We start from the raw sequence: 16,643 nt of genomic DNA, 5'->3' as shown, positions 1-16,643 counted from the left end.
TAGCTGAAAAGCCAATAGCTCCAAGAGGCAGAAAGAAAGAAAGCCTGTAAAATCCATGGACTTTACATATCTGGTGGACTTTTCCATATCTGGTGATATGACTCAGCTAATGGCAATGACACTCAAAGGGGCAGAACCATCCTTAAGGCATGATTCTCATGTTGGCTACAAAATACAATCAATTGAGCGGTTTTTAAAAAACCTGATGACCAGACAGGGCCCTGACCAATTATGTTAGTGATCGTGCAGATGCTGCCCAAGTATCAGTATTTGAACAAAGCTCCTCAGGTAATTTTAATGTGCAGCCAAGGTTGAGAAACTATTGTCCTAAGTTGTTTTGGAAATTTGCAAGTTACTCCAATAGCCCAATAACTGGGGTGGAGGTGTTACTGGTATTTTCTTGGCAGAGATATGGGTTAGATGTTTTTGTAATGTCTTATAATGCCTAGGATGGTTCCCCTCCCACCTCCCAATGAAAAATTGCACTATCTGTTGAATGTCTTACTGGATATTGACGTAGTTGAAAAAATTTTATGATCTGGAACGTAACTCTACCATACATAGAAACACAAAGTATTCTTTATATGTTTTTAGTTAACATGCACTGAATTTTCCCAGAATGTAATCAACATATAAGTCAAGGTAGAATTGTACTTTATTCTGTTTAGAACTTTATGAGGAGTTGCTCACGTTGTCTGATAATCATATCACTGTTGTCAGCACTACTTGTGGTATTTGAGTAATTACCATTTGTTGTAGAGGTTTTCCTTGTGATTCAATATATAGATGCAAGCATCTGATTATCTCATTCTCCTTTACATATTGCAATATATCGTACTTTATTATAATAAACCTTCATGTCATGTCTCTTTCTGCCAAAACACTGATTTCCAAATATTGTGTGTTAGGGTGGGTTATATAATTTGTAAATTTCATTTCAGGAGAGCAAATGCAGCATTATAAAATTAAGTAAATAAGTAAGTAAATAAATAAATAAATAATAAAATTTCCTATAAAAAGGGACTTTAGGGTCAGTTTGGGTAGAGACCTTCTGATCTAGGGATTCCCTTTGGGATCTGTAATAAGGTCGTCTCGATTTGTGTCTCTGTTTATTCAGCAAGGCCATCCCAGTAAGCCCAGAGATAGGGGTATGTGCAACTTTGAGCAAGCGTCTGTAATGTCTTAATGTCTTAATGTCTGTAAGCTTCAGTTCCCTCATCCTTAAAAATGGCCCAACAAGATTACTTCCCTCATAGATCTACCCGGAGAATTAAATGAGATCAACTTTAAAAAGCACTTAGCAAAGTTTCTGGCATGCAGGAAGCACTGTTCTGATGATGACGACAAGGACGGTGATGATGAGAAATGAAGCAGTACGACTCAGAAAGAGACCAAAGACTCTTTAATCCCTTCCCCAGTCAAGTATGTCATCTCTACACCCTGCTTCCCCGTTTTTCAAAGAACGCTGCCCAGAACAAGTATCCAGAATATTCAGTCCCGGATGGGAACACTTTGCATAACCTCTCCTTCTTCATTCTTTTATTTGTTTTGAGCAGAAACCATGGACAGAAACTTAGGGCATTTTTGTGTGTGTGAGGCAATTAAAGCGTTACAGGTTTTATCGTGGTGTTAGCATTCCAGGAGCCCAGAGACTTTGCACCTGGAGATAGGCAGCTCTCATGGACACTCCTTGGGTCTTTCAAAATGAAGCCAGGCACCACCATTCCCAGTATGCGTGTTTGTCTGCTCCACCCTCTTTTTACTGACTTACCAGCCTTTTCTTCCAGCCGTATCTCCATAGAACCTTGCAAGAGAACTGCTTACTCTTTGGAAAAATCTGAACTAGATGTTCTGTTCTATCTTTCGAACAGAAGGGTCAAGACTCTTCTTTCAGGGGCTGTCTGTAATCTTGAAGCCAGGATCTCAGCGTTCCCTTCCAGTTTCCTGCTCAGCCCTGACTACACTCATCTGGAGCATTTGCTGGTCAGGAGACTCCATCCCCCTCATTCAGTAGAGACACTACCTTTCTGAGTCCATTCAATCTGTGCCGTGCAAACGCATGAGTTTTGTAAGCGTAAGAAACTGGGGGTCTTTGTTCAGAGATGGTCGTCTATGTAATTCAGTTTTTCACTGTGAGGACCTTGAGTAACAGCATGGACTATGCAGGCAGGGGTCTATAGCTCATTGTGGATTTCCAGGTGAAGAAGCCCGGAAAAGTTAACATACTCCACGCTCCATACTTTGGGGTAGGATGACCTACAAACCATTCCCAGTAGAGGAGAATCCATCCCAATGTTAAGGACCCTCCAAAATGAAGATTCCAGAATCAATAACACCATCTACTGTTAGAGTTTGTTCTCACTGAAGGGGAGTTAGTATTTATTGAATACTTACTAATAGCCAGAAATAATAATAAGACTTTTACATTCACTGTTCTTAACTAGTTCTCACAAAAGCCCTTTGAGTTAGGAACCAGGAACACTCTTTCTACAGGTAAGAAAACGGAAGTGCAGAGAGGTTAAGTTCTTTGACCAAACAAGCGGCAGAGTTCACATTCAACTCTAGGCTGTCTAGCTGCAAAGTTCAGGATCTTATTAGCTGCCAGGCTTCAGCTATATTGCTTCACGTGGACATGCTGGACATGCTCCAGTTTATACCTGCTCCTCTGTATTTGCTTCTGCATATCCACTAGTGTCACTCAAAACCCTGGGTTTTACCAGAGCCTCAGACTAACCAGACCAGCACTGTCCAATGGAAATATAATGGGAGCCACAGATGTGAGCCACATTCGTAATTTCAACTTTTCGAGTAGCCACAATTTAAGAAGTAAAAAGAAATGGGTAAAATTAATGTTATGAATATATTTTATGGAAGCCAATAGATCTAAAATGTTATGATTTCAACATGAAATCAATATAAAAATTATTCATGAAATAATTTTCACTTTTTTTGGACTAAGCCTTGGCAACAAGGTGTATATTTATCCTAATGGCACATCTCGGGTCCAGACCACCCCCATTTCAGTTCCTCAAGAGCCACATGTGGCTAGGACCTGCTGAAGTGGACAGCCACCCTAAGCACATAGATCCCAACCTTCTTAGTAATCCCGGTGGCTCTTCAGGTAGTAAGGAAAGCGCGGGGAAGATGAAGAGCATGTTTCCAGTTATTTGCTTGATTTACTCTAAGCAAAACACGAAGAGAATAAACTCCCCAATTTCTATCTATAATTGATGGTTGGCTTACTTGCCCAAGAGCAGACGAGAAGCTGCATGCTGAAAAACTTCAGCATCACATAACATATATCAGGTGTCCTCATGCCCTTAGAGGGGTACTGGACACAACAAGAGGACCAGGAAACCCCAGATCCCTGACCAGAGACATGGTCCATGAAGCCAGCTCACCGAGGGCATCAACTAGGGCCACCATGACTCTCTGGTCCTTCTTCTCCTTGTATTTACTCCCACACCTACTCCAGCTTGAAAGGCAAGGTGTATAAGCCATGCCTAAGAAGCATGGTATAGGCTCTGTCCTTCTTACATTGATCTTGACATCTGGAGAGCAAAGAGAAATCTCAAAACTCTCCTTCCCCCATCCCATGGATAATTCTCAACTTCAGGTGTCCACAGACTTTTGCACTCTTAGAATCACTTAGAATACTTGTTGAAACAGATGGCCGTGCCTTACCCCAAGAGTTTCTGATTCAGCAGATCTGGGCTAGGGACAGAGAACATGCATGTCCAAGAAGTTCCCAGGTGAAGCTTATGCCAGAGGCCAGGGACCACACTCTATGAACCAAGGCTCAATGCTAAAAAATTAATATAGTTAAAATCAAGAACGAATTTAAGAAAAGGCACAGGCACTTTTCTTACTCTTCGTGAAACAGATATGATTTTTACATAATTGATGTGTGTTTGGCTCTTTCTCTGTTGCTCCCCATTATTTCCTCTTGTCCAGGAAGGGATGGAGTGATCATGATGACGGGAGAAAAGGCTGATGGGAAGAAATAATGGAGCAGGAAGGCTGTAAGGAAACAGGAAGTCAGACCACGATTGATCCCCTGACGTTCAGCATAGCTGTGCTCAGGAAGGTAAAGGGCAGCAAAGCCACCCCCCGGAGCCCTTAGCTGGGACAGACGCACAGGCTAGAGGCAAATACACCAAGTCACAGAGACATCTCACACAGAAGTTATTTTCCCCTTTGTGTGTGTGGTTTTTTTTTTTAAGATTTTATTTATTTATTGAGAGGGAGAGAAAGCATCAGTGGTGGGGGGGAGCGATAAAGGGAGACACAGACCCTCTGCTAAGCAGGGAGCCCAACAATGGAGCTCAGAAGCCTGAGATCATGACCCAACCCTAAAGCAGACACTTAACGCACCGAGTCACCCAGGCGCCCCTCCTCTTTGCTGTTTAAGAAGGGAAACTGTGGTTGAACGTCTGGTGACAGCAGGCAGCAGCAAACACACGGAGCCTCGGACACCCTTTTGTGCATGCTTATTCATGTCTAACCTTGCAAGGCACCTAGATTTCAGAAGGAGAGGCAAGAAGACTTGCTGAGTTGCAAGCAGCTGAGAATTTGGAATGCATCTCTGGAGATACACACTGAGCCTCAGAATTTCCAAGAAAACTCAGTGGGAGGGGAGGAAAAACAGGGCAATGACACTATGCCTTGTAGGGCCCGCCTCTGTCTTGCTGATTCGCCCGGAGACTGTGTTCCAGCTGCGCTGGCATGACCCAATGTTCTAGTAAACAAGGAGTGGATGGCAGACCAGATAGACCTCAGATCAGGCTACCCTGGAGCTTTTAAAATAGAACACAGGGGCCCCGCTGGGTGGGGCCAGAGCTGGGGAGTTGCCTCTGCGCATTTCCTCCATCGGGGAGGCACACCCACACCATCCACCAGACACATGTTTACACATACTCACTTCTTTTTCTTTTTTCTTTTTTTTTTTTTTTTAAGATTGTATTTATTTATTTGACAGAGAGAGAGACACACAACAAGATAGGGAACACAAGCAGGGGGAGTGGGAGAGGGAGAAGCAGGCTTCCCAGCCAGGCAGGCACCCCGATGCAGGACTCAATCCCAGAACTCTGGGATCATGACCCGAGTGGAAGGCACCGGCTTAACGACTGAGCCACCCAGGTGCCCCGACATCGTCACTTCTGGTGGGGCTTGGACAAATGCCAAAACCTCAGAGGGTCCAGTCTGCAAGGGTCAGAACTGCTGACCTCCTTCAGGGAACTTTCCAGGAACTCTGGAGCTGGAGGGCGTGTAAAGGGGCACTGACTCACACCAAGTCAGGCCACTGACTAATGGAGTTTACTCTCTAAGCAATACTTCAGCCTTCCGGAAAGACAAAGGGACTGTAGCAGACAAACACCGTCATTCAGGTTATTTCCAGCACCCCCATTTGATGCCATGGCAGAACACAACAGACTGATAATCTTATTATTTCTCCAGTTTATTCTACCCTCCCTGCCTGGAGCTCACATCCATATTTTCTCCAGTCTCTACTTCTGTTTCACAGCCAGCAAGCGGGTCTAAGTGGTACTCAGAGGGGCTTAAGTAAAAGTACGGAGAGTACCCCTGGCTCAGAGAGCGAAATTCTGGAAGTTCCTTCTCTGAATGTCTTCTGCCTGGGGTAATCTAGGGGTCTGTAGCCCAAACCCATATCTAGTTTCCCTCTCCCACCACATTAGTGTGTGTGACAGTCCAGGTGACTAGGGGTCCAAAGAATTTATTATCCACCCTGGGACATCTCTGAGAGGGAAGGGGGCGTGCTTTGAAAACAATCTGGGGACAAAGCTATTAACCAGGACACCTGGCCCCATGCATGACTGGAGGGTCCATCTCTTCTCCTGTGAGTCACTGACACCCTTTCACGGGTCTGCCCTGCCTTGCCAGTGATTTTTTTTTTTCTTTCCTATGACTGATTTGTCCTTTCCCTTTACTGGTTTGGGGCTATTATTCCTTTATTTCCTTCAATAACAGTCATCTGCAAGCAATAATTGCATCTGTATTTTGAAGTGGTGAAAAGGCAAGTTTTGAAAATTCTCCATGTAAAAAGCTGTGTGATCCCATCCTTGGAACTCTGAGAGGCGTCCCCACAGTCTCGATTCTAGGCTTGCTTCATTTGGAACGTTAGTGCCCAACTGAGTATTGTCAGCTTTTGCTCACCAAATGGTCACGCCCCAATTTTTGGACAAGCAAAACAGCGTGAAAACGGATGAGGATTGCTTGAATGCTCATGGCCGGAAAAAAGCCTTTCTCACGCTATTTCCTTGATAATAATGATAACAGAACCAGCCTCCTGTCTCTAGTGTGCTTAAAGCTCCACACACATTGTTTCTAAAGTTTACAGCCATGTTTATTTTGCTGACCGGGGCTCTAAGTCAAGGCCTCAAAGGGGAATTAGCCGGGTATCTGAATCCAGATTTATATGGCCCCAAAGCCCTTATCTGCACTCCAACAGCCCAAGCATCTGCTTTGGCAAACCTGAATTGCCCTCCTTCCCCCGAGGCTGTGGAACCGTTAGACCCTGTAGATGTCAGCCTCCATAGGTGCCCAGGCCCTCCCTCAGAACTGGCCACTCCTTTTCAGTCTCCTGAGCAGCTTTGAGTACCCCATAATGGAGCCTTCCTTACTCCTCAGAAACCCATCTTTCTTTTCCACTGATTGTCCTTTCCCATTCTGGCTGGTGATGATTGCCTTCTCTTGCAAGGCATACCATCTGTGCACTAGACGCAGGAAGTTCCAGAAAGTACTGGGAATGCATGGTAGGGCTTGGGCTAGGAGTCTGGCAATTTTGGCTAAAGTTCAGAGAGGACCCAGTAATAAAATGAGATTTAAAAAAAAAAAAAGACAAAACCCAATGAGATAAAAGGCTTACTCTTTAAGGGTCTAACTAGTCTCCATGAGCAAGACTGGGCCCCAAGCCAGGCTCTCCCAAGCTGAGTTCCTACCAGGGCAGCACTCTATGCCTGGAAGTAAGGAGCATGTCGGCTAAGAGTGGGAAGCAAAGTTGGGGAGACTAGAGGGAGCTCTAATTACCTGTTCCTTCCAAGCACCCTTTCAATCCCAACTGACTTATCTCAGGATCATTCTGGCAGGAGGACATATTTCTCTTGCTCTAAGAGACCATTCCTCACAGCACTTTTCCCTCCTCCTCCTTCCTCTGCGTCCCTCCCCCTCCCCCGCAAACATACTATGGTGGTCCCATGAGCATGCACTTGGAAATCAGACGCGCTTGGGTTTGCTTCTTATTGGCTGTGTGACCTTGGGTATGTTTATAACTTCCACGGCCCTCAGTCTTCCTATCTAAAAGGCAGGGATAAAAGAACTCATAGATTTGTTAAAAGGATTCAAATAAGTAAAGCTATCTCTCACTTTATATATGGTAGTCACCCATAAATAGTTATTATTGCTATTACTCCTATTGCTGTTACTTCAGATTGGTGGAAGTTCTTCCTTCAGAATGAGCGAGCCCAAGAGCTGTGGGAACAGTGAGAATGTTAGAGATAGAGGGACTTTGGCATTCATCTAACCTACTTCTTCACTTGGGAAGGGACCTGAGGTGCAGAGGGTGTTAATTGGCTTGTCCAAGGTTATATGCCTGACTAGTTCCAACCTTCCCATAAGGAAGTTAATTAGTTGGAGCAGCAGAAAGAGCTTTGGGTTTGGAATCAGACACATGCAAACTTGATTCCACTGGCCAGCATGGAGGAAGCCTTCGTTTCTCAACCTGCTTCTGCCTCATTTCCTTATCTGCAGCACAGGGATAGTAGAGCCCACCTTCCAGGAGGGTGGAGAGGACTTCATGGGATAATGTACATCAGGTACCCACTGAGCCTCCATGGCTTGGTTTCCCCTCACATTATTGGAACATTCCAGGGCCAGTTAGGACGGAGCAGGCCAGTAGAAGGAACTCTATGGAGATTCTAAATACAGTGGGCTTTGCTTAAAGATGAAATAGGAACATTTAGGGTTCTGTGTCGATGCCCACATGTCAACTTTACAGTGGGTTTTGACACATTAATGCTGGTAAGACTAAGAGCAGATGGGGAAGATACTCTGTGGACAGACCTCAAACTCCAAAGGGAGGGAGTGAGGGAGGAGAGCTGGGGGGAGGGGGAGGAGTCAGGGAAGATGATCCTGAGGGTTTCCATGGAACTTCCAGAGTATGCTCCAAAACAGTTTTGAAAGCACCTTGGTTTCTAGACACAAATTGTGTTTTGAATTGGCAACACAAAGTAGGAGGTGGCCTTGAGATGGGTGACCATTTTTCAGAGGCGGCGGTTTTGAAATAAGAAGCATAGATCAGTTTTGCAATGGAAAGTGAGTTCCAAGATGGGTTTGTTCCAAGATGAGTATAGACAAGGACACGGAGACACTCCACAGCAGGTCAGTCCCCAAACGATCCAATTACAGGTTTTGAAATGGACCCAGGGGCAAGAATTTAGAAACCTAAAACAGAGAGACAGAGAAAAAGTAATTTTGCAACTAGACAAATGACTGACTCCACAAGAGTCCGCTAAGGAGAAAGAGGACTGGAAAATGCCAACTAGGCAGTTTCTAACTACCCCGGGGGAGTTAGAATGGACTTTGCTGGGACGTATTAGGATGAAGTTGTTTGGGGTCCAAGCAGGGACGATGATATGGTGTTTGCAACTCACCCAGCAACTGGAGGACCTGTGGAATGGAAAGTGGGAACAAGCATCATCCGCAGAAGCACAGAATGTGGCCTTATTTAACAAACAAAAACAGCAGGGAAATTGTTCTGAAGTATGAAATTCTTAAGTACTTGGTGTATGTTTTTGCTATCTCGTATTCCCAGTCCCTGGCAGAGGGCATGGACTCAATGAAATTAATGGCTTAGACTGCCTTATAAGATAATGAGTTCTCCAGCATAGGAGGTATTCAAGTAGTAATCCGTTGGCAGCAACTGTGTAGAGGGTTTTGAGTGTCTTTTGGATGTGACTGGTAACCATTGGGGTTTCTAGCAACCTTGAGATTCTGGGCACCCAGCATAGCACAGTAACTCTCTAAGACAATTGGTTCTGATTTGAACATGGGGGTCCTCATATTGACTGAAGGGAAACAAGAAAGAGCCAAAGTCCTGTCCCAGTGGGAAAACTAAATATTCTTACCCTCCATTTTCTCATCTTGTCTGTGGTCCAAAATCCCTCTTGAGGCGACCTGGGCTTTGCACCCTCACTCCTGCATGAACACAGTCTGTCCTAGAGCATTCTACTGGTCCTCCCTTCTCAGGTCTGCAATGACTGAGGCCACTGGCTGAGCACAAACCCATTCTCTCCACTTCCTGGGCAAACAGTCCTCATCTTCGGGTCCTGCTCCAGTGAGATGTGGCCATGGGGAATATGAGTAGGAGTGACGTACACATCTCACCTCCAGGCGGGCCAATAAATGTCTCCCACTTGGCTGTCTCCCATGCTCTTTCCCTATCTGGCAGCTAAGTGTTGACACCCAGGACAGTGCTGGCAGCTACTGTGGAAGCCCGCAGTGCCCGTAGCTCGCTGGGTCCTCCCCGCACCCTCCCTCCCACTCATTAGACTGTTAGATGAGATAGAAACCTTTATCCTGTTAACTGTTACAGCAACGTGCATATTGAATACAGATGTTCACCTTCTTCCATCTTCCCCTCCTTTTCTCTTTCTCCGATTTTTATTCTCTCACTTGACAAGGGACTCAGAGAGATCCGTGAGGTTATGGCCATGGTCAGGAGAGAATGTGGGCTGGATGAATAGATATGTCTCAAGTGGTTTTAGTCTCTTTCTTCTGCCTGGGATGTTGGTCTTTCAATGTCCTCACTCTTACTGCAGAGGTATGTGAGAAGGGTAGCCAGGTGCAAAGTGTTATAGGTGAGCAAAGTGTAAGCTTCAGACCCTCTTCTCCCTGCCGCAAGCTTCACTGGTCCTCTTCTAGCCTTCCCTGGGCACCAGCTTCCCTGCCCTTCCCCACAGCTTAAGCAGAGCAGGAAAGGGAGGCAGAGGTGCTGTCTTTGGGCTACAGCCATGAAACTAAAGGCTTCGTTCTGGCTTCTTGCATTTCACATCTCTTCTGTGAGGCACCAGCAGTATCACACACAGGAGTGATAATGTGAGGAGTTTGAGTATAACCTACAGGAAAGAAAGCAAATTATAGGTGTAGAGTTGGAGTGCAGCTTTGGCCACTTTAATTTTCCCCTCAACCTTGTTGAGAGATTTTTTTTTAAGATTATTTATTTATTTATTTGTTAGAGAGAGAGGAGAGAGAGAGGGAGAGAGAGCACAAGCAGGGGAAGCAGCAGGTGGAGGGAGAAGCAAGCTTCCCAAATAAGGAGCCCGATGTGGGACCCGACCCCAGGACCCCAGGATCATGACCTGAGCCAAAGGCAGACTCTTAACTGACTGAGCCACCCAGGTGTCCTGTGAGATATTTTGATTCTGGGTCTTCTCTGCTAAAAGACTATATGCTATCTTAGCATATAGTCTTTCTTGTCCTGCCCCCTAAGTCTACAGAAGGTCCTACAGAGTCTGTTTTCTCTTCCTGACTGTGCCATTCCCTTCTGTGCCAAGCCAAAGCCTCTGCCTTCTCCTGAAATGAAGATAGCTCTATTTACCTTGCATCTTGCCCAAGCTCTAAAACAGGCAGACTCTTAATGTCTCAATTCCATTTTAAGTACTGATCTTCTGCTCTGCAATTTTTGGACATTTCCCTAATTAACCCTTTTCGGGAAGCCTCCTCTAGCAGAGGCCGTTATATATTATCTCTTATGTAATCTCTTCTTAGCAGTAGGAGCCCCACAGCTACCTAGAATAAAAGCTATATTTGATAGATCCCCTGACAGGTGGGTGTGTCTGTAAGACTGAGTTCCACCAATGGAGCATAAGCATATGGTCAATCACCATCTTGGGTCATGAAATGACCTTGACAATGGAAGCCATGCTGGGCAGAACAAAGAGACAGAAGGAGCCTGGTACCCCATTCTGGCTCTAGATGGCCAATCTCTAGGCTTTCACATGAGAGAAAGATAATCTTGAAATTTACTGAAATCACCATTTTTTATGGTTTTCTGTCACCTGCAGTCAAACTAATTCAACTACTTTAGCCTCTGACATTAAAAGTTAACTTTCCTTCCTCCCCCTCTTCTCTTTTAGAATCATATTGCATTAAAATAGAAAGGATGTTAATTATTATCTCATCTGAGCCCTTCACTTCACAGTGAGGAAACTGAGGACCCCAGAGAAGGGAAATGACCAGGCTAAGCAAGCTTGAACCTGCTGCCTTGACTCTCACACTTGGACTCCCATTTGCCCTTCATTCACTACCCAAGGAAGAAGGTATTTGCCTATAGCTGGCCTGCACATCATAGTAAAGGGAATGCTGGAAAGGAAAGAGAGTTTCCTATTACTTTCATCTTAAGATGATGATTAAGAACCTACTCCATAAAATGAAACCTGTATGTATATATAAGTACAGAACATATACACACGTGTGTGTGTGTGTGTGTGTGTGTGTGTGTGTGTATTTGTGTATTAAGCACAGTGCTCAGTGGAGCAATCATAATCATGGGAACTAATAGCATGACATTATAAATCTCCATTCATTCTGTAAACATTGACTAAATTCCTGTCACCTGGGCATTCAGCACTGACCAAAGCAGATGGGCATCTGACCTGGAAGTTGCCATCCGCTGGTAACCTGTAATTACTCAAATAAATGCCATCATTAAAAATGGTGGTAAATGCTACAAAAGAAAAGTGCAGACACTATGAGAGAGTATAACTAGGAGTCTAATTTGGAGTGGGAGGAGGTTAGAAAGCGATACTTAACTTGAGACCTAGAGGACAAGGATTAGATGGGTGTTGAGCATTCTGGTCAGCAGGAACAGCTGAGGTAAAGTCCTCTGGAGGGAGAGAAGATGGGAGTGTCTAGTACACCAAGACTATGGTGAGCAAAGGGGGTGGCCAGAGAAGAAGGTAGTGGCACATCACACAAGCCGAAGGGACCACGTTGAGACTTTAGATTTCACCTAAGAGTAATGGGAAAACCGGAGATTTTGAGTGCATAGTGACCCAATGTGACTTATATTGTAAAAAGATCCCCCAGGACCATTAGTTGGGAGGAACCCCCAACTAATGCAATCGGGCAATCAGTCAAAACATTTTTTGAAAATCTTTTATGAGTCTAGTTAATATAAGATAATATAATAAGAATGAATCCCTCCTATTTGCTGGTTGTGAACTAAGCCAAAGAAGCATTCATTGTAGATCCCTGGATAAGACTTCAAATTCTGTGTTCTAACTCCACTGCCAAAATAAGTAAGGCAGGAAGAGTTTCTAGAAATATCAGGCCACCGTTTCAAGAGCACAGCCCAAGTGCAAATGCAGACAGCATGGTTTTATTGCACTAACCAGGAAGGGGAGCTAAACATCAATCACAACAAAACATCAGTAATAATCCTTGGATGGGACAGATTCCAAGACTTAATTGGTTGATATTCACTAACGTTCTACGGTGAATGAATCATAGAGCTTCCTAAGAGTTTATCTGTGGCTAACTCATTCCAGTGGCCAATGAGGGAGCCATGTTACTTGGAACTAGACATTCCATCCATCTTAGTAGTTTTCATTCTAGCTATGATGACCTGACTTGAAATATGCTGGTGGAATTTTAGGATTTTTGTTAAGCACAAATTCTAGTGGGTCATCTGTATTTGGAAGAAATGTGGTCTCCTTCTATGTGAGAATATTGGTAGTTTCCTCTATTGCCATAACAAACAGTGACCTTCCCACCCATTCTTCTGGTTTCTAAAATGGGTATTATGTTAATTAACAGAATAGAGCAACTTCCTAAAAGCCTAACTTCAAACATCAACTGCTATCAAAAGCCTAGCCTCCTTATGAAATTTATTAAAGGTTTGGTTAAGACAGTCTATGAGGCATGAGTTCTATGCCCACTTCTAAATATTCTTAATAAACCAATAAACTTCTTTTATTATTATATTAATGCTTCAGCATGTTTTTTTCTTTTGCATTTATCAAAAATTATTAAATTTCTCTTCTTTATTCACCGTAAAGTTGATATTGAGAAACTTGGTTTCCTTAGTACCTTCTCTTAGGTGAAAAGGATGATTCTACTTCATTCTTTTCCCTCTTTTTTTTTCTTTCTTCTTTTTTGTTTCTTTTTGTTTCTTTCACCCTTCACATGTCCAGAAAATTCTGGTCAAGTTTTATATTTATCTCAGCCACCGCCTTACCTCTTATGGTAGTTAGAAATTGGGTTTCTACTTCTTAGTTCTGTGTCCCCATTTAAATATCCTTAACTTGGTAATCTGAATATTTCTGTTTCATGAAAAAGATATGATTCTTTAAAAAAAGGAGAATATACATAAATCCAAGGAAATATATTTTTCTTATGTCTTGAAGTACTTATTTGCTTTGAAAGGTAAGCTATGAGGACAGACCACCAGTGGAAGGTTAGGATGAAAGGTTTGTTCATCTCCGTACTATTCAGAGAGCTGCTTCCTATGAAACCACTCTGAATACAGCAGTGTTCTCCCTTCTTAGTAAATTTATCCTCAGAGCAAACACTGGTAAGAGCATAGGAAGAAGAGGCAGGTACTGTGGATTCTCCTATCTAGTGGCCTCCAATCAGCTATTAATCTTGAGTAAGTCCCAATAGTTTCCTGGAGCTCACTTTCTTCATCTGTAGAAAAAAAAAATTGGACTAAAAATATACTGAGCCTGCTTTCAGCTCTAACACCCTGAGGTTCTTGAGCTTCTCCTAGAAAAGACATAGAAGAGTGGTTCTTGTCACCAAGAAGCTTATATTCTTTGAAGGATATAAAATACAAACCCATGCCCCATTTGTGAAAAATCACGTACTGAAAGTCTGACTTTGCCAATATCACACCTGGCCTCTTAAGATTGGTGAAAGATAATGATGTTTTATTTTTTTTAATATTATATTTATTTATTTGATGGAAAGAAAGAGTACAAGCAAGGGGAGCAGCAAGCAGAGGGAGAGGGAAAAGGAGGCTCCCTGCTGAACAAGGAGCCTGATATGGAGCTCAATCCCAGGACCTTGGGATCAAGACCTGAGCTGAAGACGGATGCTTAATGGATTGAGCCCCCCAAGTGCCCTAACTATGCTATTTTAAAGATGAAATAGTTAAGAAAGAGAATTCTAGAAAGAATCAGCCATATATATATATGAATGACTTCAGGAAACTGAATTTTATAAAATAAACAGAAAAGAGAGAATAATCCTGTGGTCAATGACTCCAAAAGGCAGGACACCTAAAGGGGCTTAATTACAAAAAATATTCTTATTCATATAGTCATAAATCATCCCATCCACTGTGCATGAGTGCCTAAACATGCTGAAAATAATACATGGAAATTAACAATTTGGCCATTCAGGGCCCTCGGACTTTAAAAGGATGAATGCAAAAGATGAAACAAAAGTTCCCTAAAAACCAATGTCAGAAAAAGCAGAGACATCCAAAAAGCCCAAGAATGGCAAAGATTTTTGTTTTAGTTGTGTTCAGAGCAGGGAGAACAAGAAAAGACTGAGCTGACTGTTTGAGGCAGATGGTGTAGTATTACAAACAGAACTAAAGATCTGGAAGCCAATATGGGATCATAAGAACAAGTCTCATGAAACTCTCCTTTGCCTTTCTGTTTTTTATGAGATTACCAAACAGTTCATGTAAATAGCTTGATCTGAGCAAAACATTCTACCAAAACTCTCATTATACTCTCATGGGCAAGCTGGGGAAACCCAAGGTGACTTCCTAACTCACTGAGCAAATAAGCCCAAGAGGCTAAGTGAACTATGTTAGTCTGAACACCAGGCATGCCTCAGTGTTGTGTCCTCTTTAATATCTGAATATGGAATTTGGTTTGAAAGTGCACATTATTGTACTCACAAATGACCTGAAGCCAGGAGGGATGACTGATTTATATATTAAATGGTAGACTCAAGTGGAAGAAATATCTGGCAGGCTGAGGCAAGCAAGGTGGAGACATATCTATGTAGACATCTTGTTTTCAAAAATTATTGGAATTAGTAAGAGATGTGAGGTTTGAATTTACAGTTTTCACTTTTACTGGGAATATTAACTCATAGAACAACAAGGAATGGACAAGAACAGAGCCTTCCAAAGGGCCGCCATCTTTGGCTGTTTTCATAGAGATACCTTGTTCAAATTAAGAAGAAAGTCTTTTTGCTGTTTCTGTAGCATACATTCCATATTTGGAGTAATTTTTTTTTTATTCAAAGAACCAAATTAGGAAAGAATCTTTAAAGATTAGAATTATTGATAAGATCAACCATGGTATTTTGGGATCAGAAAACATGGAGAGGGGTGTCTGGATGGCTCAGTAGTTTGGGTGTCCCACTCTTGATTTCAGCTTGGGTCATGGTCTCAGAGTCATGGGCTTGGGGTTGTGGGATCAAGCCCTGTGTCAGGGTCCACACTCAGCAGGGAGTCTGCTTAGGGTTCTCTCCCTCCCTCTGCTCCTGCCCCGCCCCTCTGCACCATGTGCTTGCTCTAACTCTCAAATAAATAAATAAATAAATAAATAAATCTTTTTTTTTTTAAGAAAACATGGTGAGAATGTTGTAAAAAAAAAATGGTGAAAGAAATGGAAATAATCAGCTTTGAAAAAAAAGAAGCCTGTAGGAATTCTGATGTTGAGAAAGCTCAGCTCCTTGGAGAGCAGCTTATGTGTGCCCCTTCTGTCATATCACCCTGTGTAGAGTCTTTGCCATCTGAAATCATCTTGTGTTTTTATTATCTGTTTTCCCTTCTTCTAATACAAGATTCACAAGACAAGGGGCCTTGCCTGATTGTTCAGTATTTTATCTGCAGATAAACTAGAACAGTGCCCGACACATAGTAGACACCAAGAGAAAGGATGGGATGGTGTCTGCACAACCTATAGAGGGCCTCTCTCATGTCAAGTGGTGGGTACAAAATGGTCTCTGGGGACTACTTGATAGTGTGCAATATACAGAGGGGCCATTTTTCCGAAGAAGTATGGAGATAAAACCCCCAAACATCTCATTCCATGCAGATGAACTTGTAGCTTGAGTCAAAGGTTTCAGCTGACCACTGTTGTGGCTTCAGGCATGTCTGGACATGTCCAGAGAAATGGTGGGAAAGACTGAGTAGAAATCAAATTTACACAAAGACTAAAAGTCCTGCTGGAAAAACAAAACAAAATGAAAACCCCACATGATACCCCCTGGCAAACTTTTGACCTGTCCGGACATGTCTGGCAATTTGGTGGGGGAGTCCGTCAAAGTCTACTGGCCAGTAAGGGGGTAGAGAAAATGATCACTCCTGAATTGCTGGTGGCCATGTACAATGGGATAGGAACTCCAGAAAATGATTTGGCAATCTCTTATAATACTACACATGCAATTACAATACAACCTAGCAATTGGAGCTCTAGGCATTTGTCCCAAAGAAATGAAAATTTATATTCATACCAAACCCTGGAAAACAGTAGTTTTAGTCATAACAGTCAAAAACTAGAAACAACCCAGATATCCTGTGCAGTTCCATGGTTAAATTGGGGCACATCCATACCATGGAACACTACTCAGCCATGAAAAGGAAAAAACTGTTAATAAAC

The 16,643-nt window shown here is 43.1% G+C and overlaps 1 long non-coding RNA gene across 1 annotated transcript; it reads right to left on the bottom strand.

Annotated features, from left to right (window-relative positions):
* Positions 1-806: 806 nt before the first annotated feature.
* Positions 807-7,237, bottom strand: LOC116870882. Its single transcript, XR_004383309.1, has 3 exons — positions 7,227-7,237; positions 5,665-5,670; positions 807-883 (listed from the first exon to the last, which is right to left on the bottom strand). It is a non-coding gene; the product is annotated as an uncharacterized LOC116870882 (long non-coding RNA).
* Between the last annotated feature and the right edge of the window lie 9,406 nt (positions 7,238-16,643).

This window comes from Lontra canadensis, unplaced genomic scaffold (assembly GCF_010015895.1).
Source record: "Lontra canadensis isolate GAN:19392208 unplaced genomic scaffold, GSC_riverotter_1.0 scaffold24, whole genome shotgun sequence".
Lineage (NCBI taxonomy): Eukaryota > Metazoa > Chordata > Mammalia > Carnivora > Mustelidae > Lontra > Lontra canadensis.
This window is presented reverse-complemented; position numbering and strand designations above follow the sequence as displayed.